This window comes from Triturus cristatus, chromosome 8 (assembly GCF_964204655.1).
Source record: "Triturus cristatus chromosome 8, aTriCri1.1, whole genome shotgun sequence".
Classification (NCBI taxonomy): Eukaryota; Metazoa; Chordata; class Amphibia; order Caudata; family Salamandridae; genus Triturus; species Triturus cristatus.
The window spans coordinates 1,492,072,496-1,492,097,935 of NC_140591.1; positions in this window are offsets into that span (position 1 = coordinate 1,492,072,496).

A 25,440-nucleotide genomic window follows, 5' to 3' on the forward strand; every position below is an offset into this window, starting at 1 on the left:
CAGAAGGGTGAGGCAGTACAATGGACCATGTAGGACAGGAGGAAGAGGATAGGGGCATAGCATGTGGACAGGCAGGGTGGAGGTGGCAGGGACAGGTTACAGTCATCTGACAATGCTAGGCAGGTGAGAGGGGAGTGGCAGCTCAACAGAACACTCAGAGTAGATAGGAGTGGCAGGTCCATGGAACATGGTGGGCAAAAAGGATGGAGCAGGGGCATGCACAAAGACATTGGAGGGCAGGTGGAAGGAGAATAGGAGCAGCAAGCTAAGCACAGAGTTTAAGCAGGAGGTCAATGATGGGGCATAGAATTGGGCAATGGAGGGCAGGAGGAGTGGACTGGTACATCATACTAAATTGAGGGCAGTGGCAGCACATCAGACCATGCATGGCAGGAGGGAGGAGGCTAGTCCATGGATTCACACAACAGAGGATAGGGAGGAGGGGGATGGGGCAGCAAGCTGACTGTTCAGAGAAGGCGGGTATTAGGAACTTTATTGTTTTTAAAACGTGTGTCTGTGCGAACTACTTAAAATATGAACAAGTATGCAGCATAATCTCAATTTTATTCAGAAAGAAGAGGACGTTTGTGACTGTGACTCCGGGCTCACTTGGCAGAAACACCCCCTGCCCCACAACCCCTAGCGCAAAATGTAATGCCCGTGAAAAGGGTAGGTGAACACAGTGTTATATAGAACATAGTCATGAGAGCACGATTGAAAATGAAAACTAGATATAGTGTATGGTATAAACTATGCACCAAAAAGTGTGATATAAGATGAACCGGCCGTGAAATACAATATGCAATACATTGTGCACAATGACAGATTCATTGGAGAGCGCGAGATAGCACAGGCACTAGCGCGTGCTATGCGATATGCGCCTTGGAGTGTAATATGCACAGGGCAGTGTTGTGTAACCTAACTAGTCTCTAAAGTTGTAATATAAAATATGTGCTGGGGAGTGTAACGTTGCATATGCACTGTGACAAAGATATGGATCCCAGATTGTAATATGTATGGCATAGCACTGTGCATTATAACATAGGCATCGAGGAAGGCACGTTAGATGGGGCAATATAACCCGTGCGAAGACAAGTGTGGCATGACATATTCACGGGGTGGTGTTACAGTGCACATGGGCTAGAGAGTGTCATAGCATATGCACTAGCTGGTGGAATACAACACAGAGGTGTGTGGCACTCAGCAGGCAATGGTGGGTGTAACACAGCATTGGGCTCTGCCAGGAGCGCTCTGTGACTCTCAAGTGATGTTCGTCCCCTTTCCAGAGAGTAAAATAAAAAGTATTACACATCCTGCACTGGATGTGTGTTTTATTAACCGTGAGGGGGGTTTCTTGCATAGTTTTGGTCGAATTTTTGTCGAATCCCCTTTGAATGGCTTGGTGTGCATGTGTATTAAATGTGCCCATCAATAGCTACCCATGTTTGTATAAATAAACGACAAGGGTGTCTACCGGGATTAGGCACGGTAGGGCATCAGACATGTCAGAGCTTCACTAGTGGTGTAAATACATTCCACGTGGATTCATTGTATGCATAGTCGCCTTTTAATGAATATCACGCAAATCGTCATGGTGATAGGTACCTACGGTTTGTCCAGCATGTCCTAGGTGTGTCTATAAATATATCTTTTTTAAAAATAATAAAAAACAGTGGCCGGCCCTGGGGATTGGGGTCAAAAAAATATAATTAGGAGACAGGCCCTGGGGGATGGGGTCATCAGGGCCAATAAATTAGAATAAGAAGGGGAACCACACAGCCCCCCTTCTTAAAAAAAAAGTAAATAAATAAAAGACTGGCATTGTGCCGGAGGCCACGCCCACTCCTTGCATCACTCTGCAAACACGCCCCCTGGCGAGTTGTAAGTTGGGGAATTAATTCCTCTTCAATACTGAGGGTCCCTGAGGGCCAACTAGCCCAACAGGCATCTCCAGTATGTGCCATGGAGCTGCGCTGCATGGCATGGCATGGTGTTCTGAGGCCAAGCCCCTTTTTACACCTCTCTGCAATGCAGCTCTGTGGCGCTTACTGGAGGTACCTAGTGGTCTAGTTTGACCCTAGGGACCCTTAGGATTCAAGGGGACTTAATCTCTCAACTTAGAACACCCACAGGGCGCGTTTACACAGTGGTGAAGGGAGGGGACGGGGCCTGAGGTGACGTGTGCAAACACGCACTATGGCACGTTTTAAATTGGGGATATAATTTCCCTTCAATACTGAGGGCCCCTGGGGGCTAACTTGCCCACCAAGTGCTTCCAGTAAGCGCCACTGAGCTGCATTACAGAGAGGTGGTCCAGGCCGTGCCACTTTTTACACCTCTCTGCAACGCAGCTCTGTGGCACTTACTGGAGGTACCTAGTGGGCTAGTTGGACCCTAGGGACCCTCAGGATTCAAATGAACTTAATCTCCCAACTAAAAACGGACACAGGGCGTGTTTACACAGTGGTGAAGGGAGGGGACGGGGCCTGAGTTAACGTGTGCAAAAACGCCTTGTGGCCTGTTTTAAGAGGTAGTTTTAATCCCCCTGCCCTATTATTTACTAGGGGCTTACAGAGCAGGTCATGCTAATCACAGGGGGACCCCAACGCATAATGTTCCCTAGTGTATGTAGGTGTTTTCACTGTATTATAAGTGACTTTTAACATAGCACTGGCTCTAGGACTGGTTAGTCAGACTCAGTTACCACCATTATCCGTCTGAAAAAGTTGAGGGTACAGGATGATTTTGCAACAAAGCTTCTTTCTGCTCTTCTTTTTGTTCTTTCTGCACGTTATCCTTCTTCCTGCACTTTTCTTCGTCTTTGAGGACTTCTGTTGCTTCTTTCTGCACTTCTTTTTTTTCTTTCTGTGCATTTTTTCTTCTTTCTTCACATGTCCTATCTCTGTAGGCATAGTTAGAAATTAGCATTTAAAAAACCTTTGAAATTCACAGAAAAAACCATAGGTTTCAGGCACGTTATAGTTAGGAATTAGCATTTAAAAAACCTCAGAAATTCACTGAAAAAACCATAGGTTTCAGGGGCGTTATAGTTAGCTGGACTTTTCACTCGTACAAAACCATTGAAATTCCCCCGTTATAGTTAGTTCAGCTAACTATAACTCGCGCGCCCGCAATGCACTGCTGATGACGTCACATATTACATCACTCATGACATGGTCAGTGACATCACTCATGACATCACTGATGACATCTCAAATTACATCACTGATGACATCACTGATGACATCATCCAGTGAATGTGTGTTTTTCTGAAAATTACATATGTTTTATATATGTATATCTCAAGGTCGATGGAAGAATAAATGGGTATATAAGTGTCTAAATGGATGATTTGTTTTTGAAAAATTGATTGTATAACTGACTGATTAAGTGTTTCTTAGTGAATACATGGCTTAGTGAGTAATGTTTAAATATGTAAATATCTGTATCAGTCTCTCACTTTGTGTATAAGTGGCTGCATGGGTTGGTGAGTAGCTACATGAGTGTCTATATAGGTTATTAGTTGTTTTTTTGAGTATCAGTATGAGTGTCTGAGTGTCTGTATGGTTCGGTGGGGGGTATTACGTACTGCATAGGTGCATGAATGAGTGACTCACTGTTTGTACGTGTTGAAGACAGCATGCGTGCAGGACTGTATGGGTGGATGAGTGTGTGCATGGGTGTGTTAGTGAGTGAATGACTGTCTCAAAAGTGTCTTTATGAGTAACTACATATGTTTTAAACCAGTATATGTGACTATTGGTGTATATAAGTGAGTATATGTGAGAGTGAGAGATTGAAAGAGTTCCTGTATGAATAAGTATGTGTTTCTATAAGTGATTGTTTAAAAGACTAAGTATGTGTAAGTTTCTGTAGAAGTAAGTGTGGTGGTGTGTGTATAACTGTATATGTAAGTAAATGGATGTTTGATTCTTTATTAGCATGAGTGACTATGTGTGTGAGTAACTCTATGAATGAGTGGCGTTGTGTAACAGGATGTATAGGTGTATGAGTAGATATGATGAGTGAGTATATGTATGAGTGACTGAATAGGACTGTTGGTGAATGAGTGTATGTGTATGTGGATCTTAGAATTACTGAATAGGTTGTTGTAACTGGTATTGGTATGTCCATTGTTTTGAAAATTTTAGTTTCTATTTTTGAATGTGTGTATCAAAGGTTATATTAGGGAGAGAGGAGGTCTGCCACTCTTATCACAAGGATGATGTCATCAGTGATATCATCAGTGATGTCATTTGAGATGTCATCAGTGATGTCATGAGTGATGTCACTGACCATGTCATGAGTGATGTACTATGTGACGTCATCAGCAGTGCATTGCGGGTGCGTGAGTTATAGTTAGCTGAACTAACTATAATAGGGGAATTTCAATAGTCTTGTATGAGTGAAAAGTCCAGCTAACTATAACGCCCCTGAAACCTATGGTTTTTTCAGTGAATTTCTAAGTTTTTTAAAAGGCTAATTTCTAAATATATCGTGCCTGAAACCTATGGTTTTTTCAGTGAATATATATATATACATATATATTAAGGCTCAAATTTCCTTATGTTACAGGAAAGTAATCACAGATCTTGTTTATTTTCAGAACATAAACAAGATCTGTGACAACACCACCAGTGAGTGCTTACTTTCCTGTAACATAAGGAAATTTGAACCTTAATATTTGCGGAATGCACCGCCGCAATAGGGCACCCGTCCATGAGTGATTCTTGTTTGGTGCAGTTGGAGCGACGATATATATAATATATATATATATATATTGTCAACAATGAAGTGAATTTTAAATATTAACATTGTGGTATTTATGTATGTCAAACGCATAAGATAGGAATATATCTTCTATGTCTATTACCTGTATATTGCACTATCCCATTGGTAACTCTAGTAAGCACCTTGTCACTTTAAAAAGAAAAAAATGCACTTTTGAAAAAAATGTTTAAAAGCCCAGGTGTGAGTGATAACAGCGTCATGTGATCAAGGGCCCACGGGCTCGAAACGCGTAATGGCTGTCTAACTACCTGAGAGCGGACGAATAAAGATTCCTTTTGAAGCACTTAACCGTGGTCTGGGCTCCTGTTTGCAGCGACAACGAGTGCAAGGGAAAGGAGTGGAAGTAATATATAGATATATATATATATATCAACCTCCAACTCCCATCTTCTATCAAAGAAAGTACGCCGACACCAACGATTCTCACCAAATCCACAGATTTAATAATTACAATCCTTTGCGACGCGTTTCGGCATCACCTGCCTTAATCATGCAATGGACATCTCGTTCAGTGTGTGTGTTAAAATACACAAACAGCGATTACAAAAAAAGGTCACATGATAGAATCCACCAATTACTGACCACTAAAAATGGACAACAGACTTTGTGGTCGACCTAAGTTCAGGCAAGCATATGTAATTCCCATTTTTTGTCCAAAACCAAACAACTTTATCGACACAGCCACTGAATAAAACCAAAATATTGTTTCATATTCCTATAAATCGACTGATACATTTATGCTGAACCAGCCGATTAGCGAGAGTAAAGTTGATATCAGATAAAGATATATTAACCAATATGCGCAGAAAAAGTTTATTAAATAAATAATGGGACATTTGTTTAAACAGAAATTTCATTCTAAGTTTAAAAAAAGCCATGTTCCCAATCGACTTATTATCATATAAACATTATTTGCAAGGATAAAGTGCATAGTGCTTCTCTCCTAAAGTGCAAATATAGTGCAGGTTCAAAAAAAGGGTGCTGCCACTCAACGCATATTGTGTAAAAAGATGTATCTAGAATCTTTGCTCTGTAGGCTGTGGACATTGTGTCTTGATAATCTTAACCTGCCACAAATCTTGCTTTGTATGCATGCATTCCACATTACTGATTTCCTTTAGTTGAATTCTACCATATCATCATATTTAAGCATACAATTTCATCCGGTGACTTGATTATTTATTTCCAGTGTCACATTACTGGGCCTAGAATGGCACCCAATCTGCTGTCAGGTCTGTGTCCCAAAATTTAATTCTATACGAGTTGACAGAGCTTCAAATGAACTGTTGTATTGAGGAGGGTGTCATGATGTGACTTCATCATCCTTGTGTTCTCCAATCGCATGCCTCTCTCTCTGAAATATCCTTGATTGTAAAAGAAGTCTAAAAGGCAAATTAATTTAAGATTTTTAGAATTTCCAAAAGGCTTTACAACTGCTGCCCTTTGGCCTTAAAATACTGTCTCATTTTCATGAACCAATAAATATATCTAAAATATATTAAAATATTATATCCTAAATAGGTAGAAAGATTTATTGTTATTTTAAGTTTATATACCTTCTCATTGAACTATCAGAGAGACTTGTACATATCGAGTGGTAAAACCATGTACATAAAGTGCAAGTGCTTGTAAGTACATATTTACATAGTGCTGATGTATTTATCAACCTCTGTCAAATATAATCTTGTTGTACGTGGGAAACAGAAACCGGAGCTAAAACACCTCTATAATTAAACATGATGCTTTTCAACTGTAATACCAAGCTTACACAATTATAGTAGAAGAAAAAACCTTTTTCTTTTTTGATTGAATAATGTCGGTGGAAACTAGTATTGACCTTTAAAACAATATAAAATACAATACCAATAAAATAAAGAACATATGGATGATACTGTCTGATAGAGTTAATTTATAAATGAACATGTAAATCTTCTTCAGAGTTCAGGCCATGCGGCATCCTGGTGTTAAATAAGATAATGTATTTGGATTCAAGTTGTCTTAATTTCCGCTCCCTATTACCTCCCCTCCGGGATTTAGGAGCTTGATCAATAGCAAAATAACACAACTCATTAGTATTTCCATTGTGGGATTCATGAATATGCCGGGCAACTGCATAATTTGGATCCTTATTGTTAATTGCCCTGATATGTTGTAAAATCCGAATGTGTACCATGTGTATCGTGCTCCCCACATACAATTTAGGGCAGGAGCATTTCAAGACATAAACTACAAACTCACTTCTGCAATTGAGTGAACATCTGATTTTCCATGGGTTGTTTATCAGAGTCGAGGACACTTGAGTTTCATTTTTCCCAATCTTACATGCCTTACATTTAAAGCAGCGATGGAAGCCTGGGCTGGGTCTAAGCCAAGTTTGTTTAGTTTTTAACTCAGGGCTCGTTACCACCAATTCGTCCCTCATTGACTTTGCCTTTCTAAATGTCAGCAGTGGTCTGTTGGGGATGAGGGTGTTTAGAATTGGATCCCCTTTAAGTAAATGCCAATGCCTAGTCAGACTATGTCTGACATCGGCTTGGTAAGCTGAAAAACCAGTTATGAGTCTTATAGCTGCACCCCTGTCCTGTCTCACTCTTACAGTTTGTTCATTTGGCCGCATAAGGAGTTGGTGTCTCTGTAGTTTCTCGACTTTCTTCATGGCCTGATTCAACGTTTCGGCTTTAAATCCTCTCTGTGTAAATCTTGCATTGAGGTCAGATTGTGCTTTAGCTAATTCACTGTTCTCACTACAATTTCTTTTCATTCTGATATGTTCCCCATATGGAATGCTCTTTTTCAGGCTCTGTGGGTGGAAGCTACCTGCATGCAGTATTGAGTTTCCTGCCGAGGTCTTCCTGTAAGATTTTGTATGAATATTCCCACCCACAACATATACTTCCAAGTCTAAAAACGGCACAGATGAATTACTGATAGTTTCCGTGAATTTAAGATTTAGATCATTATCATTGATATGATCTATAAACTCACTAGCACTGGCGATGGTCCCATCCCATACCATAAATAAATCATCGATGAAACGGACCCAGAAAATGATGTTGTTTTCCCAGGCCGTTTTGTGCACTACTTTGAGCACCTGCTCCTCCCACCAGCCCATATGCAAATTAGCATAGCTGGGGGCGAAGCAGGTGCCCATCGCCATGCCCTGTTGTTGTTTGTACATGTCTGTTCCAAAGAGGAAAAAATTGTTCGTGAGACATAGTCTACACATCTCCAGAAGCATCAAAGAATGTTGGTAAAATTGAATAGGTCTAGCTTTCAAGTAATGTAAAGTGGCTTTCAGACCATCAACATGCGCTATACTCGTATATAGGCTGGTTACATCCATAGTAACTAGGATGTATGATTCCTTCCACTCAATCTCTGCAATTCTACTAAGAAAATGCCCTGTATCCTGGATGTATGCAGGGAGTGATTTAACACATGGTTGAAGGAAAGAGTCCAAGTATTTAGATGTGGACTCAAATAGACTACCAATTGCAGAAATTATCGGTCTCCCGGGTGGGGTTTCCTTGTTTTTGTGGACTTTGGGGATTAGATATAATATAGGGGTGACCGGGTTATCAATTTTTAAGAACAGAAACTCCTTCTGAGTTAAGAGGCCCATTCCTCGCCATCTGGAGAGGTCTTTGTGATATTTTAGTCTGACCTCTTCTACATTGCTTGCTGGGACTTTGAGATAGCTGTTGGTGTCTTTTAATTGTAGTTTTGCTTCCCTATTGTAAGCCTCCAAAGGCCAGAGTACTAGGTTACCACCCTTGTCTGCCTGTCGAGTTACGATGTCAGGTCTTTCTTTGATTTTAGTCATGACAGTGTGGTACTTTCTTTCAAACTCACTACACTTCCTGGGGAAGTTAATGCTTGATTTTAATGAAATGGTCTTAAAATCTTTAATCACAAGATCCGAGAAAAGGTCAATTGCATCCCTGGGGGTATTAGGGGTAAAGGTCGATTTGGGCCTAAACTCAGTATCTGCAGTGTCAAAAAGATCAAGACCAGTCACCTCCCCCATAGACGAACCCTCATCTAGATCATTGTAGATGCCATCTCCCTCATCAGGTAATTGATGTAGAACAGTTAGGGCTTCGAGGTCTCTAATTTGGAGATTAACAGATTCATCTGCATTGGTACATTCTGTAGCAACCTTTTTATGAACAAATTTTTTTATATATATATATATATATATATATATATATATATATATATATATATATATATATATATATATATATCAACCTCCAACTCCCATCTTCTATCAAAGAAAGTACGCCGACACCAACGATTCTCACCAAATCCACAGATTTAATAATTACAATCCTTTGCGACGCGTTTCGGCATCACCTGCCTTAATCATGCAATGGACATCTCGTTCAGTGTGTGGGTTAAAATATACAAACAGCGATTACAAAAAAAGGTCACATGATAGAATCCACCAATTACTGACAACTAAAAATGGACAACAGACTTTGTGGTCGACCGAAGTTCAGGCAAGCATATGTAATTCCCATTTTTTGTCCAAAACCAAACAACTTTATCGACACAGCCACTGAATAAAACCAAAATATTGTTTCATATTCCTATAAATCGACTGATACATTTATGCTGAACCAGCCGATTAGCGAGAGTAAAGTTGATATCAGATAAAGATATATTAACCAATATGCGCAGAAAAAGTTTATTAAATAAATAATGGGACATTTGTTTAAACAGAAATTTCATTCTAAGTTTAAAAAAAGCCATGTTCCCAATCGACTTATTATCATATAAACATTATTTGCAAGGATAAAGTGCATAGTGCTTCTCTCCTAAAGTGCAAATATAGTGCAGGTTCAAAAAAAGGGTGCTGCCACTCAACGCATATTGTGTAAAAAGATGTATCTAGAATCTTTGCTCTGTAGGCTGTGGACATTGTGTCTTGATAATCTTAACCTGCCACAAATCTTGCTTTGTATGCATGCCTTCCACATTACTGATTTCCTTTAATTGAATTCTACCATATCATCATATTTAAGCATACAATTTCATCCGGTGACTTGATTATTTATTTCCAGTGTCACATTACTGGGCCTAGAATGGCACCCAATCTGCTGTCAGGTCTGTGTCCCAAAATTTAATTCTATCCGAGTTGACAGAGCTTCAAATGAACTGTTGTATTGAGGAGGGTGTCATGATGTGACTTCATCATCCTTGTGTTCTCCAATCGCATGCCTCTCTCTCTGAAATATCCTTGATTGTAAAAGAAGTCTAAAAGGCAAATTAATTTTAAGATTTTTAGAATTTCCAAAAGGCTTTACAACTGCTGCCCTTTGGCCTTAAAATACTGTCTCATTTTCATGAACCAATAAATATATCTAAAATATATTAAAATATTATATCCTAAATAGGTAGAAAGATTTATTGTTATTTTAAGTTTATATACCTTCTCATTGAACTATCAGAGAGACTTGTACATATCGAGTGGTAAAACCATGTACATAAAGTGCAAGTGCTTGTAAGTACATATTTACATAGTGCTGATGTATTTATCAACCTCTGTCAAATATAATCTTGTTGTACGTGGGAAACAGAAACCGGAGCTAAAACACCTCTATAATTAAACATGATGCTTTTCAACTGTAATAACAAGCTTACACAATTATAGTAGAAGAAAAAACCTTTTTCTTTTTTGATTGAATAATGTCGGTGGAAACTAGTATTGACCTTTAAAACAATATAAAATACAATACCAATAAAATAAAGAACATATGGATGATACTGTCTGATAGAGTTAATTTATAAATGAACATGTAAATCTTCTTCAGAGTTCAGGCCATGCGGCATCCTGGTGTTAAATAAGATAATGTATTTGGATTCAAGTTGTCTTAATTTCCGCTCCCTATTACCTCCCCTCCGGGATTTAGGAGCTTGATCAATAGCAAAATAACACAACTCATTAGTATTTCCATTGTGGGATTCATGAATATGCCGGGCAACTGCATAATTTGGATCCTTATTGTTAATTGCCCTGAGATGTTGTAAAATCCGAATGTGTACCATGTGTATCGTGCTCCCCACATACAATTTTGGGCAGGAGCATTTCAAGACATAAACTACAAACTCACTTCTGCAATTGAGTGAACATCTGATTTTCCATGGGTTGTTTATCAGAGTCGAGGACACTTGAGTTTCATTTTTCCCAATCTTACATGCCTTACATTTAAAGCAGCGATGGAAGCCTGGGCTGGGTCTAAGCCAAGTTTGTTTAGTTTTTAACTCAGGGCTCGTTACCACCAATTCGTCCCTCATTGACTTTGCCTTTCTAAATGTCAGCAGTGGTCTGTTGGGGATGAGGGTGTTTAGAATTGGAGTAAATGCCAATGCCTAGTCAGACTATGTCTGACATCGGCTTGGTAAGCTGAAAAACCAGTTATGAGTCTTATAGCTGCACCCCTGTCCTGTCTCACTCTTACAGTTTGTTCATTTGGCCGCATAAGGAGTTTGTGTCTCTGTAGTTTCTCGACTTTCTTCATGGCCTGATTCAACGTTTCGGCTTTAAATCCTCTCTGTGTAAATCTTGCATTGAGGTCAGATTGTGCTTTAGCTAATTCACTGTTCTCACTACAATTTCTTTTCATTCTGATATGTTCCCCATATGGAATGCTCATTTTCAGGCTCTGTGGGTGGAAGCTACCTGCATGCAGTATTGAGTTTCCTGCCGAGGTCTTCCTGTAAGATTTTGTATGAATATTCCCACCCACAACATATACTTCCAAGTCTAAAAACGGCACAGATGAATTACTGATAGTTTCCGTGAATTTAAGATTTAGATCATTATCATTGATATGATCTATAAACTCACTAGCACTGGCGATGGTCCCATCCCATACCATAAATAAATCATCGATGAAACGGACCCAGAAAATGATGTTGTTTTCCCAGGCCGTTTTGTGCACTACTTTGAGCACCTGCTCCTCCCACCAGCCCATATGCAAATTAGCATAGCTGGGGGCGAAGCAGGTGCCCATCGCCATGCCCTGTTGTTGTTTGTACATGTCTGTTCCAAAGAGGAAAAAATTGTTCGTGAGACATAGTCTACACATCTCCAGAAGCATCAAAGAATGTTGGTAAAATTGAATAGGTCTAGCTTTCAAGTAATGTAAAGTGGCTTTCAGACCATCAACATGCGCTATACTCGTATATAGGCTGGTTACATCCATAGTAACTAGGATGTATGATTCCTTCCACTCAATCTCTGCAATTCTACTAAGAAAATGCCCTGTATCCTGGATGTATGCAGGGAGTGATTTAACACATGGTTGAAGGAAAGAGTCCAAGTATTTAGATGTGGACTCAAATAGACTACCAATTGCAGAAATTATCGGTCTCCCGGGTGGGGTTTCCTTGTTTTTGTGGACTTTGGGGATTAGATATAATATAGGGGTGACCGGGTTATCAATTTTTAAGAACAGAAACTCCTTCTGAGTTAAGAGGCCCATTCCTCGCCATCTGGAGAGGTCTTTGTGATATTTTAGTCTGACCTCTTCTACATTGCTTGCTGGGACTTTGAGATAGCTGTTGGTGTCTTTTAATTGTAGTTTTGCTTCCCTATTGTAAGCCTCCAAAGGCCAGAGTACTAGGTTACCACCCTTGTCTGCCTGTCGAGTTACGATGTCAGGTCTTTCTTTGATTTTAGTCATGACAGTGTGGTACTTTCTTTCAAACTCACTACACTTCCTGGGGAAGTTAATGCTTGATTTTAATGAAATGGTCTTAAAATCTTTAATCACAAGATCCGAGAAAAGGTCAATTGCATCCCTGGGGGTATTAGGGGTAAAGGTCGATTTGGGCCTAAACTCAGTATCTGCAGTGTCAAAAAGATCAAGACCAGTCACCTCCCCCATAGACGAACCCTCATCTAGATCATTGTAGATGCCATCTCCCTCATTAAGTAATTGATATTGAACAGTTAGGGCTTCGAGGTCTCTAATTTGGAGATTAACAGATTCATCTGCATTGGTACATTCTGTAGCAACCTTTTTATGAACAAATTATTTTTTATATATATATATATAAATATATATATATATATATATATATATATATATATATATATATATATATATATATATATCGACCTCCAACTCCCATCTTCTATCAAAGAAAGTACGCCGACACCAACGATTCTCACCAAATCCACAGATTTAATAATTACAATCCTTTGCGACGCGTTTCGGCATCACCTGCCTTAATAATGCAATGGACATCTCGTTCAGTGTGTGGGTTAAAATACACAAACAGCGATTACAGAAAAAGGTCACATGATAGAATCCACCAATTACTGACCACTAAAAATGGACAACAGACTTTGTGGTCGACCTAAGTTCAGGCAAGCATATGTAATTCTCATTTTTTGTCCAAAACCAAACAACTTTATCGACACAGCCACTGAATAAAACCAAAATATTGTTTCATATTCCTATAAATCGACTGATACATTTATGCTGAACCAGCCGATTAGCGAGAGTAAAGTTGATATCAGATAAAGATATATTAACCAATATGCGCAGAAAAAGTTTATTAAATAAATAATGGGACATTTGTTTAAACAGAAATTTCATTCTAAGTTTAAAAAAAGCCATGTTCCCAATCGACTTATTATCATATAAACATTATTTGCAAGGATAAAGTGCATAGTGCTTCTCTCCTAAAGTGCAAATATAGTGCAGGTTCAAAAAAAGGGTGCTGCCACTCAACGCATATTGTGTAAAAAGATGTATCTAGAATCTTTGCTCTGTAGGCTGTGGACATTGTGTCTTGATAATCTTAACCTGCCACAAATCTTGCTTTGTATGCATGCCTTCCACATTACTGATTTCCTTTAATTGAATTCTACCATATCATCATATTTAAGCATACAATTTCATCCGGTGACTTGATTATTTATTTCCAGTGTCACATTACTGGGCCTAGAATGGCACCCAATCTGCTGTCAGGTCTGTGTCCCAAAATTTAATTCTATACGAGTTGACAGAGCTTCAAATGAACTGTTGTATTGAGGAGGGTGTCATGATGTGACTTCATCATCCTTGTGTTCTCCAATCGCATGCCTCTCTCTCTGAAATATCCTTGATTGTAAAAGAAGTCTAAAAGGCAAATTAATTTAAGATTTTTAGAATTTCCAAAAGGCTTTACAACTGCTGCCCTTTGGCCTTAAAATACTGTCTCATTTTCATGAACCAATAAATATATCTAAAATATATTAAAATACTATATCCTAAATAGGTAGAAAGATTTATTGTTATTTTAAGTTTATATACCTTCTCATTGAACTATCAGAGAGACTTGTACATATCGAGTGGTAAAACCATGTACATAAAGTGCAAGTGCTTGTAAGTACATATTTACATAGTGCTGATGTATTTATCAACCTCTGTCAAATATAATCTTGTTGTACGTGGGAAACAGAAACCGGAGCTAAAACACCTCTATAATTAAACATGATGCTTTTCAACTGTAATAACAAGCTTACACAATTATAGTAGAAGAAAAAACCTTTTTCTTTTTTGATTGAATAATGTCGGTGGAAACTAGTATTGACCTTTAAAACAATATAAAATACAATACCAATAAAATAAAGAACATATGGATGATACTGTCTGATAGAGTTAATTTATAAATGAACATGTAAATCTTCTTCAGAGTTCAGGCCATGCGGCATCCTGGTGTTAAATAAGATAATGTATTTGGATTCAAGTTGTCTTAATTTCCGCTCCCTATTACCTCCCCTCCGGGATTTAGGAGCTTGATCAATAGCAAAATAACACAACTCATTAGTATTTCCATTGTGGGATTCATGAATATGCCGGGCAACTGCATAATTTGGATCCTTATTGTTAATTGCCCTGAGATGTTGTAAAATCCGAATGTGTACCATGTGTATCGTGCTCCCCACATACAATTTAGGGCAGGAGCATTTCAAGACATAAACTACAAACTCACTTCTGCAATTGAGTGAACATCTGATTTTCCATGGGTTGTTTATCAGAGTCGAGGACACTTGAGTTTCATTTTTCCCAATCTTACATGCCTTACATTTAAAGCAGCGATGGAAGCCTGGGCTGGGTCTAAGCCAAGTTTGTTTAGTTTTTAACTCAGGGCTCGTTACCACCAATTCGTCCCTCATTGACTTTGCCTTTCAAAATGTCAGCAGTGGTCTGTTGGGGATGAGGGTGTTTAGAATTGGATCCCCTTTAAGTAAATGCCAATGCCTAGTCAGACTATGTCTGACATCGGCTTGGTAAGCTGAAAAACCAGTTATGAGTCTTATAGCTGCACCCCTGTCCTGTCTCACTCTTACAGTTTGTTCATTTGGCCGCATAAGGAGTTGGTGTCTCTGTAGTTTCTCGACTTTCTTCATGGCCTGATTCAACGTTTCGGCTTTAAATCCTCTCTGTGTAAATCTTGCATTGAGGTCAGATTGTGCTTTAGCTAATTCACTGTTCTCACTACAATTTCTTTTCATTCTGATATGTTCCCCATATGGAATGCTCTTTTTCAGGCTCTGTGGGTGGAAGCTACCTGCATGCAGTATTGAGTTTCCTGCCGAGGTCTTCCTGTAAGATTTTGTATGAATATTCCCACCCACAACATATACTTCCAAGTCTAAAAACGGCACAGATGAATTACTGATAGTTTCCGTGAATTTAAGATTTAGATCATTATCATTGATATGATCTATAAACTCACTAGCACTGGCGATGGTCCAATCCCATACCATAAATAAATCATCGATGAAACGGACCCAGAAAATGATGTTGTTTTCCCAGGCCGTTTTGTGCACTACTTTGAGCACCTGCTCCTCCCACCAGCCCATATGCAAATTAGCATAGCTGGGGGCGAAGCAGGTGCCCATCGCCATGCCCTGTTGTTGTTTGTACATGTCTGTTCCAAAGAGGAAAAAATTGTTCGTGAGACATAGTCTACACATCTCCAGAAGCATCAAAGAATGTTGGTAAAATTGAATAGGTCTAGCTTTCAAGTAATGTAAAGTGGCTTTCAGACCATCAACATGCGCTATACTCGTATATAGGCTGGTTACATCCATAGTAACTAGGATGTATGATTCCTTCCACTCAATCTCTGCAATTCTACTAAGAAAATGCCCTGTATCCTGGATGTATGCAGGGAGTGATTTAACACATGGTTGAAGGAAAGAGTCCAAGTATTTAGATGTGGACTCAAATAGACTACCAATTGCAGAAATTATCGGTCTCCCGGGTGGGGTTTCCTTGTTTTTGTGGACTTTGGGGATTAGATATAATATAGGGGTGACCGGGTTATCAATTTTTAAGAACAGAAACTCCTTCTGAGTTAAGAGGCCCATTCCTCGCCATCTGGAGAGGTCTTTGTGATATTTTAGTCTGACCTCTTCTACATTGCTTGCTGGGACTTTGAGATAGCTGTTGGTGTCTTTTAATTGTAGTTTTGCTTCCCTATTGTAAGCCTCCAAAGGCCAGAGTACTAGGTTACCACCCTTGTCTGCCTGTCGAGTTACGATGTCAGGTCTTTCTTTGATTTTAGTCATGACAGTGTGGTACTTTCTTTCAAACTCACTACACTTCCTGGGGAAGTTAATGCTTGATTTTAATGAAATGGTCTTAAAATCTTTAATCACAAGATCCGAGAAAAGGTCAATTGCATCCCTGGGGGTATTAGGGGTAAAGGTCGATTTGGGCCTAAACTCAGTATCTGCAGTGTCAAAAAGATCAAGACCAGTCACCTCCCCCATAGACGAACCCTCATCTAGATCATTGTAGATGCCATCTCCCTCATTAAGTAATTGATGTAGAACAGTTAGGGCTTCGAGGTCTCTAATTTGGAGATTAACAGATTCATCTGCATTGGTACATTCTGTAGCAACCTTTTTATGAACAAAATTTTTTTTATATATATATATATAATATATATATATATATATATATATATATATATATATATATATATATATATATATTATCTACTGGCGGTTGCCAGTAGATAGTTATAGTTAGGACCGTGTTTCCATAGGAAATCTCAAAATTCTATTTTGAATAACTTTGACGCCAGTTGACGAATCTTCGCGAAATTAGCAAAACTAATGGGGCGCTCCGCTCAGCTCCTACCCTAAAAGTCTCGGGGGGATTCATCATCGGGGGCCGAGAAAAAAGGGGGGTCCCAAAACGCGTTTTCCCCATGCATTTTCCCATAGGACCTTTAGTCGAAGGTACAGCCCGAGCGGCTGAACAGAATTACTTGAAATCTGGCAGAGAGGTAGTCCTCAGGTCAGGGATGTGCCTTTTGCATATATGGAGTCAATCTGTTCAGTAGTTCCTGAGAAAATTGCAGTTAAAAGCACATACATATTTATAGCCGCGCACCGTGGTTGTTACATGTCAGTCAACGGTCGAATCGGTCGAAATCAGGAAGTGTCGGCCGCCATTTTGTTTGTTTTCAGTGCGAGAGTGGAAAAGGAAGGTGTTGAACATGAAAAGGGGGCAGGGTAGAGAGTTTCAGACCCCCTAGCCTTTGTCAGGGGGTCCCTGAAGGACCCCGAAGGCAGAAAAAAACATTTACATTTTTTTTTTTTTTTTAAATCGCGGGGGTGCGCGCACAGTGCGCGCACGGTGAAAAACCATAAAAAAATACAAATATTTAATACGTAGTTTATTGTAAAATAAATATATAAAAAAAATAATACATACATAACTTAGCATTTAAAAAAATGTACAAATTCACTGAAAAAACCATAGGTTTCACACACATTATAGTTAGGAATTAGCATTTAAAAAACCTTGCAAATTCACTTAAAAAACCATAGGTTTCACACATGTTATAGTTAGGTGGATATTTTACTCGTAAAAAACCAATGAAATTCCCCCATTATAGTTAGTTGAGATAACTATAACTCGCGCGACCGCCACTCTATCACAAGGATGATGTCATCAGTGATGTCAAGAGTGATGCCACTGACCATGTCATGAGTGATGTAATATGTGACGTCATGAGCAGAGGATTGCGGGCGCGCGAGTTATAGGTATCTACCAAAATGTTAGAACAGAATAGGTTTATAAGCACTTATGTGTCTGCAAAAACATAAAACCCCCAAATGCTTCTCTCACATTAGTTCCCAAATGCACACAGACTCACAGTGTGATTCTAGACAAACAACACTATTCCTTCTATTTTACCAAAACACATTCACTAGTGTGGAAGGGCTGAAGTGACTGCATAGATTCTACATATTTCCATACTGCACACTACTATGAAAGCCTGACTCATTTTGTGAATGCATAAGCAATGACTGGCTTCTACTACTACTAAAAGTTGACAACATGACAGGTTTTTAAGCCATTATCTGTCAGCAAATACATGATGTAACCAAATGTTTCTCTCACAATGGTTGCCCAAATGCACACAGACTCACAGTGTGATTCTAGACAAGCAACACTATCCCTTGGACTTTACCAAAACACATTCACTAGTCTGGAAGGGGTAAGGGGACTGCACACAATCTACATTTTTTCAGTACTGCACTTTAGTGTCAAAGCCTGACTCATTTTATGAATGCATAAGCAATGACTGGCTTCTAATGCTACTAAAACTTGACAACATGACAGGTTTTAACACAGTTATCTGTCAGCAAATACAGGATGTTACCAAATGCTTCTCTCACAATGGTTACCAAAATGCAGACAGACTCACAGTGTGATTCTAGAAAAGCAATACTATCCCCTGTAGTTTACCAAAACACATTCACTACTCTGGAAGAGGTAAAGTAACTGCACTCATTCTACATATTTCAGTACTGCACTTTAGTGTAAAAGCCTGACTCATTTTCCGAATACATAAGCAATGACTGGTTTCTAATTCTACCAAAACTTGAGAACAGGAAAGGTTTTTAAGCAGTTATGTGTATGCAAAGATTTGAAGTACCCAAATGCTTCTCTCACATTGGTTCCCAAATGCACACAGACTCACAGTGTGATTCTAGACAAGCAACACTCTTTCTTGTACTTTACCAAGACACAATCACTAGTCTAGAAGGGGTAAGATGACTGCACACATTCTACATATTTCAATACTGCACACTACTGTGGAAGCCTGACTCATTTTGCAATTGCATAAGCAATGACTGGCCTCTAATGCTACTAAAACTTGGCAACAAAACAGATTTTAAAGCAGTTATCTGCCAGCAAATACATGGTGTTACCAAATGCTTTTCTCACAATAGTTGCCCAAATGCACACAGACTCACAGTGTGATTGTAGACAACCAACTATCCCTTGTACGAAATACATTTACTAGTCTACAAGATGTAAGGTGACTGCACACATTGCAGAACATTTTCTACTACAAATTAGTACCAAAATGTTTCTCTCAAAATGATTCCTAAATGCACACAGATTCACTGTGTGATTCTAGACAAACAACACTATCCCTTGCATTGTACCAAAACACATTTCATAATCTAGAAGAAGTACTGCATTTTAGTGTAGAAATGTGACTCATTTTGCAAATACATAAACAATGACTGGTTTCTAATTCTACCAAAACATGAAAACAGCACAGTTATCTGTCTGCAAACACATGAAAAACACAAATGCTTATCACAGAATGGTTTCTAAATGCACACACACTGACAATAATATTCTAGACAAAAAAGTACTCCCTGCACTTTAGCAGGAGAAACACGTTAGTCTGATTAAAATCAAAATAGACCACATACATCCCCTCGCAATTAAATAACTCACCTTTCAAGTTGTTTTGTAGATTAAGAAGTATGACAGTCACACACCAGATTTTCTTATACAGAATGTCTGCACTGTGCACCTTTCAGCAAAACCAAAGAATGGAAATCTTTCCATCTCATTTCGCACACATATACATGTAAACATCAAATCACATTCCTTCCCACATTAATTCAAAAGCTAACACACATTTCTATTGGTTAAACATTTCAACCCTTTCCAAATGACATAAATGTTAACCCTACCCCCAATCTGCCTTCTGCCTGTTACCATTGAAACAGTTCATGGAACACTTAACTGAGCACACAGGTCACAAGTTCAGCACACAATGTTGCTAATCAAAACAGCAAGTGTGCTTGACTTTTCAACATATCAGCTTATCATATATAATGTTCCTTTCAATTAGTTTTCATTAACCAATAAGAATCATGCGTTTAAAAAACAGAAACATGCACCCTAGTTTTCAGTGTAGAATGTTGTCAAACAACCAATAATTTCTTTTCTTTTTTCAAAACTGCATTTTATCCACCATTTTAGAAAAATCTTACTTTTCAAACTGCCATTTCATTTACAGAGACCATCTGAGTGCATCCAGACCTCCCTTCAAGATGCTTAAAGTGTGGATTGTGGGACACAGCTATGTTTTCTGGAGCCAAAGGTATGCAGAAAACAAAGGCATTCACAAAGACCTAGGTTTGCCAAATGTAGACATTAAATGGATTGGACAGAGAGGGTTAAAGTGGCACCAATTGATGCCATTGATACAATCCTTTTTACATCTCCAACACCCTGACCTCATAATTGTTCACTGTGGTGGCAATGACCTAGGCACTTTGACTGGGGCAGGTCTGAAAATGCTTATCAAGGACACCTTTGCAGAATTGATTTCACTTTTTCCCCAAACTGCCTTTGTCCATTCTAACATATGCCAAAGGCAGAAATGGAACTGGTCCAATCATTTTTGTCCACAGATTGAGAAGCTAGGAAACATGTGAATAAATCTGTTTCTGATTTTCTCTGAGACTATAGAATGGGGTCCATTTACAATAACAATCTGCATTTTCACATGCAAGACATCTATAGGAGAGATGGTGTACACTTTACTGATGAAGGCAACAGAGTCTTTCTCAACAACTTTAGACTCTGTATAGGTACTTACTTATAAGTACCAACAACTCTCAATGAACAAACAGCTCTTTTCAGAGCCACTCAAGAACAAAACACATAAGCTTGATGTTTATCTTAAAACAATTTCATTTTTTTTTGCTTGGAGTCGCGCACCCAACGCGCTAGGAATCGCGTCCCCTACGCGAGAGGAATCGTGCACCCAACACGATAGGATGCGCAACTCCTAATTTTACAGTAAAAAAAAAAAACCTCTATCACTAATTTTTTATTATCCCCATGGACCCCATCCCCCAGGGCTTATAAGAAACGTTGGGGACCATGGGGGGAGTCCCAACGCCCCCATGGTCCTAGCCGGCTCCACGCGTCCTTCAGGAGCCAGCATTGCTTTTCCACATGGGGAGCTGCTGACATGCAGCTGCCCGTGTGGAAAAGGTTTCCCTGCTCTCTCTTTCAAAATCCAAACGAAGTTTGCTATGGGAGGGCGGGTGACTCCCACTCTCTCATAGCAAACAACAGTGTCCTGGGGTGGGCACCCCAGGACACTTCACGAGCCGGCCCAGGGGCGTGGTGGTCCCCAGGGCCCTCGAGGGCTCTAGGAGGAGGGCCATGCAGCCCCCCTCCCTCAATAAATGAAGCCCTGGGGGGGTGGTCCCCAGGGCTTGGGGGGCCGTTCAGCCCCCCCACCCATTTATTTTCTAGCCCCGGTGGATAGCAGTCCCCGGGGCTGGGGGGGCACCATGGGCCCCCAATAAATGTTACGGTGTATGCCCCTTGGATTCGCCCCGCCGAGGGCTAATTATTAAGGAAGCGCAGAAGCCCGCACTTTGTTTTTTATTTTTTACGGCCAGATCCGCGCACCCAGTGCACATTTTGCCATTTAAAAAAAAAAGGGGTCCTGGGAGTCCTTCTGGGACCCCCTAAGCAGGTCTAGAGGGTCAGAGTATTTCTACCCTGCCCCCTTTATATGTTTTACACACTTATTCCCCTTACTTCTTCAGCATCGCTTCTACCGAGACAAAATGGCTGCCAACAGTTCCTGGTTTCGAATGTTGACAACCACTTGACAGCCAATTAGCATTCAGCACGTGATCAGGAGGGTGCTCTCACGGTGCGCAGTGGGTGTGCTCAGGATGCGCATAGGGTGCGCGGATCCTCCGAGACCATAGATATATATGTAAATTTAACTGTAATTTTCTCAGGAACTACTCAACAGATTAACACCATTTAAGCAAAAGGCACGAGTCTGAACTGAGGACTACCTCTTTGCCAAATTTGGTGTAATTCCGTTCAGCAGTTCGGGCTGTAGCTGCAGCTAGAGGTCCTATGAGTAAAAAGCATGGGGAAAACGTGTTTTGGGACCCCCCTTTTTTCTCAGCCCCCGCTTGATGAATTACCCCAAGACTTTCAGGATAGGAGCAGACCAGAGCTGGCCAAAAGTTTGGAAAATTTCACGAAGATTCGTCAACCGGCGCCAGACTTATTGGGAATAGAATGTTTCGGATTTTCCATGGAAAATAGGTCCTAACTATACCTACCTACTGGCGACCGCCAGTAGGTAATACACATACATATATATAAATGCATATGCATATATATGCATATATATATGTGCATATGTGTGCGTGTAGAGAGAGGTAGAGAGGTAGAGGTGTAGCGGTAGAGGTGCAAAGGTAGAAAGTAGTAGAGAGAGAGGTAGAGAGAGGTAGAGAGGTAGAGAATAGAGAGTGAGTAGTAGAGAGTAGTAGAGAGTAGTAGACAGTAGCAGAGAGTGAGTAGTAGAGAGTGAGTAGCAGAGAGTAGTAGAGAGTGAGTAGTAGAGTGAGTAGTAGAGAGTAGTAGAGAGTGAGTAGTAGAGAATAGTAGAGAGTAGTAGAGAGTAGTAGAGAGTGAGTAGTAGAGAGTAGTAGAGAGTGAGTAGTAGAGAGTGAGTTGCAGAAAGTAGTAGAGTAGTAGAGGGTGAGTAGTAGAGAGTGAGTAGTAGAGAGTGAAAAGGAGAGAGCGAGTAGTAGAGAGTGAGTAGTAGAGTAGTAGAGAGTAGTCAGTCAGTGACAGTCTTTGTCAGTCAGTGTCAGTCAGTCAGTCAGTGTCAGTCAGTTAGTGTCAGACAGTCAGTGCCAGTGTCAGTCAGTCAGTGTCAGTCAGTCAGTGTCAGTCAATCAGTGTCAGTCAGTGACAGTCAATCAGTGTCAGTCAGTGTCAGTCAGTCAGTGTCCGTCAATGAATATCAGTCAGTATCATTCAGTCAGTCAGTGTCAGTAGAAGAGAGTGAGTAGTGGAGCGTGAGTAGCAGAGAGAGAGTAGTAGAGAGTAGTAGAGAGTGAGTAGTAGAATGAGTAGTAGAGACTGAGTGAGTAGTAGAGTGCGTAGTAGAGAGTGAGTAGTAGAGAGTAGTAGAGAGAGAGTAGTAGAGAGTGAGTAGTAGAGAGTGGTAGAGAGTGAGTAGTAGAGAGTTGTAGAGAGTGAGTTTTAGAGTGAGTATTAGAGAGAGAGTAGTAGAGAGTGAGTAGTAGAGAGTAATGGCAAGTGATTAGTAGAGAGTAGTAGAGAGTGAGTAGTAGAGTGAGTAGTAGAGAGAGAGTAGTAGAGAGTAGTAGAGTAGTAGAGAGTGAGTAGTAGAGAGTGAATAGTAGAGAGTAGTGGAGTAGTAGAAAGTGAGTAGTAGAGAGTAGTAGAGAATGAATAGTAGAATGAGTAGTAGAGAGTAGTAGAGAGCGAGTAGTAAAGAGCAGTAGTAGAGATTGAGAAGTAGAGAGAGTAGTAGAGAGTAGTAGAGTAGTAGAAAGTGAGTAGTAGAGTGAATATTAGAGAGTAGTTGAGAGCGAGCAGTAGAGAGTGAGTAGTGGATAGTGAGTAGTACAGAGTGAGTAGTAGAGAGTAGAAGAGAGAGAATAGTAGAGAGTGAGAAGTAGAGACTAGTAGATTGAGTAGTAGACAGTGAGTAGTAGAGAGAGAGTAGATTAGAGTGAGTAGTAGTGTAGTAGAGAGTGAGTGGTAGAGAGAAGTAGAGAGTAGTAGAGTAGTAGAGAGTGAGTAGTAGAGAGAGTAGTAGAGAGTAGAAGAGTAGTAGAGAGTGAGTAGTAGAGAGTAGTAGAGAGCGAGTAGTAGAGAGTGAGTAGTGGAGAGTGAGTATTAGAGAGTAGTAGAGAGTGAGTAGTAGAGAGTGAGCAGTAGAGAGTGAGTAGTAGAGATTGAATATTAGAAAGTGAGTAGTAGAGAGTAGTAGAGTGAGTAGTAGAGAGTGAGTAGTAGAGAGAGATTAGTAGAGAGTAGTAGAGAGTGAGTGGTAGAGAGTAGTGGTGAGTAGTAGAGAGTGGCAGAGAGTGAGTAGAGAGAGTGAGTAGTAGAGAGTAGTAGTAGAGAGTAGTAGAGAGTGAGTAGTAGAGAGTGAATAGTAGAGAATAGTAGCGAGTGAGTAGTAGAGAGTGAGTGGTAGAGAGAGAGTAGTAGAGTAGTAGAGAGTGAGTAGTAGAGAGTAGTAGAGAATGAGTAGTAGACAATGAATAGTAGAGAGTTGTTGAGAGTGAGTATTAGAGAGTGAGTAGTAGAGTGGTAGAGAGTGAGTAGTAGAGAGTAGTAGAGAGTGAGAAGTACAGTGAGTAGTAGAGAGTAGTAGAGAGTGAGTAGTAGAGAGTAGTAGAGAGAGAGTAGTAGAGAGAGAGTAGCAGAGAGTGAGTAGTAGAGCAGTAGAGAGTGAGTGGTAAAGAGGAGTAGAGAGGAGTAGAGAGTGAGTAGTAGCAAGTGAGTAGTAGAGAGTACTAGCGAGTGAGTAGTAGAGAGTGAGTAGATTAGTTTAAAAGGAACACAATGAGGGGGTTCATAAAAATGATGATTAGTGCTGAAAAAATAAAAAATAGGGCACATTTTGAGTGATTTCTCAAATCCTCTTCTATTTCAATAAAAAATTCTGACATGCAGACTGAAACATGCTCTTTCCATACCAGCAGCAGACTTCCCTGGTGAGCAGTAGCTTTACTACAGTGATCTAATAAGCATCTAAAGTGCTATCATTCCGAATTCATGGCAAATGTGTGACATATCTGAATGCCTTCTTGATGGAATCAAAGAAAAAAACTGAAAGTATTTCCTACTGAGGCGACTGTAGTAAATGAGGAAATTAGGAAACTTCATAACAAATAAGTCCCCCAAGATGGCCACCAGAGACAAAAGAGCCCAAATGTAGCACAAATATCACCCAGATGTAGCCCAAGTATAGCCCAATGACAGAATGTCCCAGAGTGTTCTAAAGAACAACTAGAGCACTAACAGTCTTACTTATGACAAAAGTATGGCACACCTGAAGCCATCTTGATTGGAATAAAGTGGTAACACTTAAAACATTTAATTTGCAAAGGAACACAATGAGGGGGTTCATTTTGCCATAGAAATTATGATTAGTGCTGAGAAAGAAAAATTAGGGCACATTTTGACTTCTCAAATCCTCTTCTATTTCATTGAAAAATTCTGACATGCAGACTGAAACCTGCCCTTTGAATACCAGCAGCAGACTTCCCTGCTGAGCAGTAGCTTTACTACAGTGATATAATAAGCAACTAGAGTGTTAACATTCAGAATTTATGGCAAATGTGTGACACATCCGAATGCCTTCTTGATGGAAACAAAGTAAACAAGCTTTGAAAATGCAATAGGTCTCGCCCTCGTTTAAGTTAAAGCAATTCTGTTTGTAATTAGGTGGCTTTTTAGTAGGCCTGGGCGGTAAATTCCGTTCCGCTCGCGGAATTTG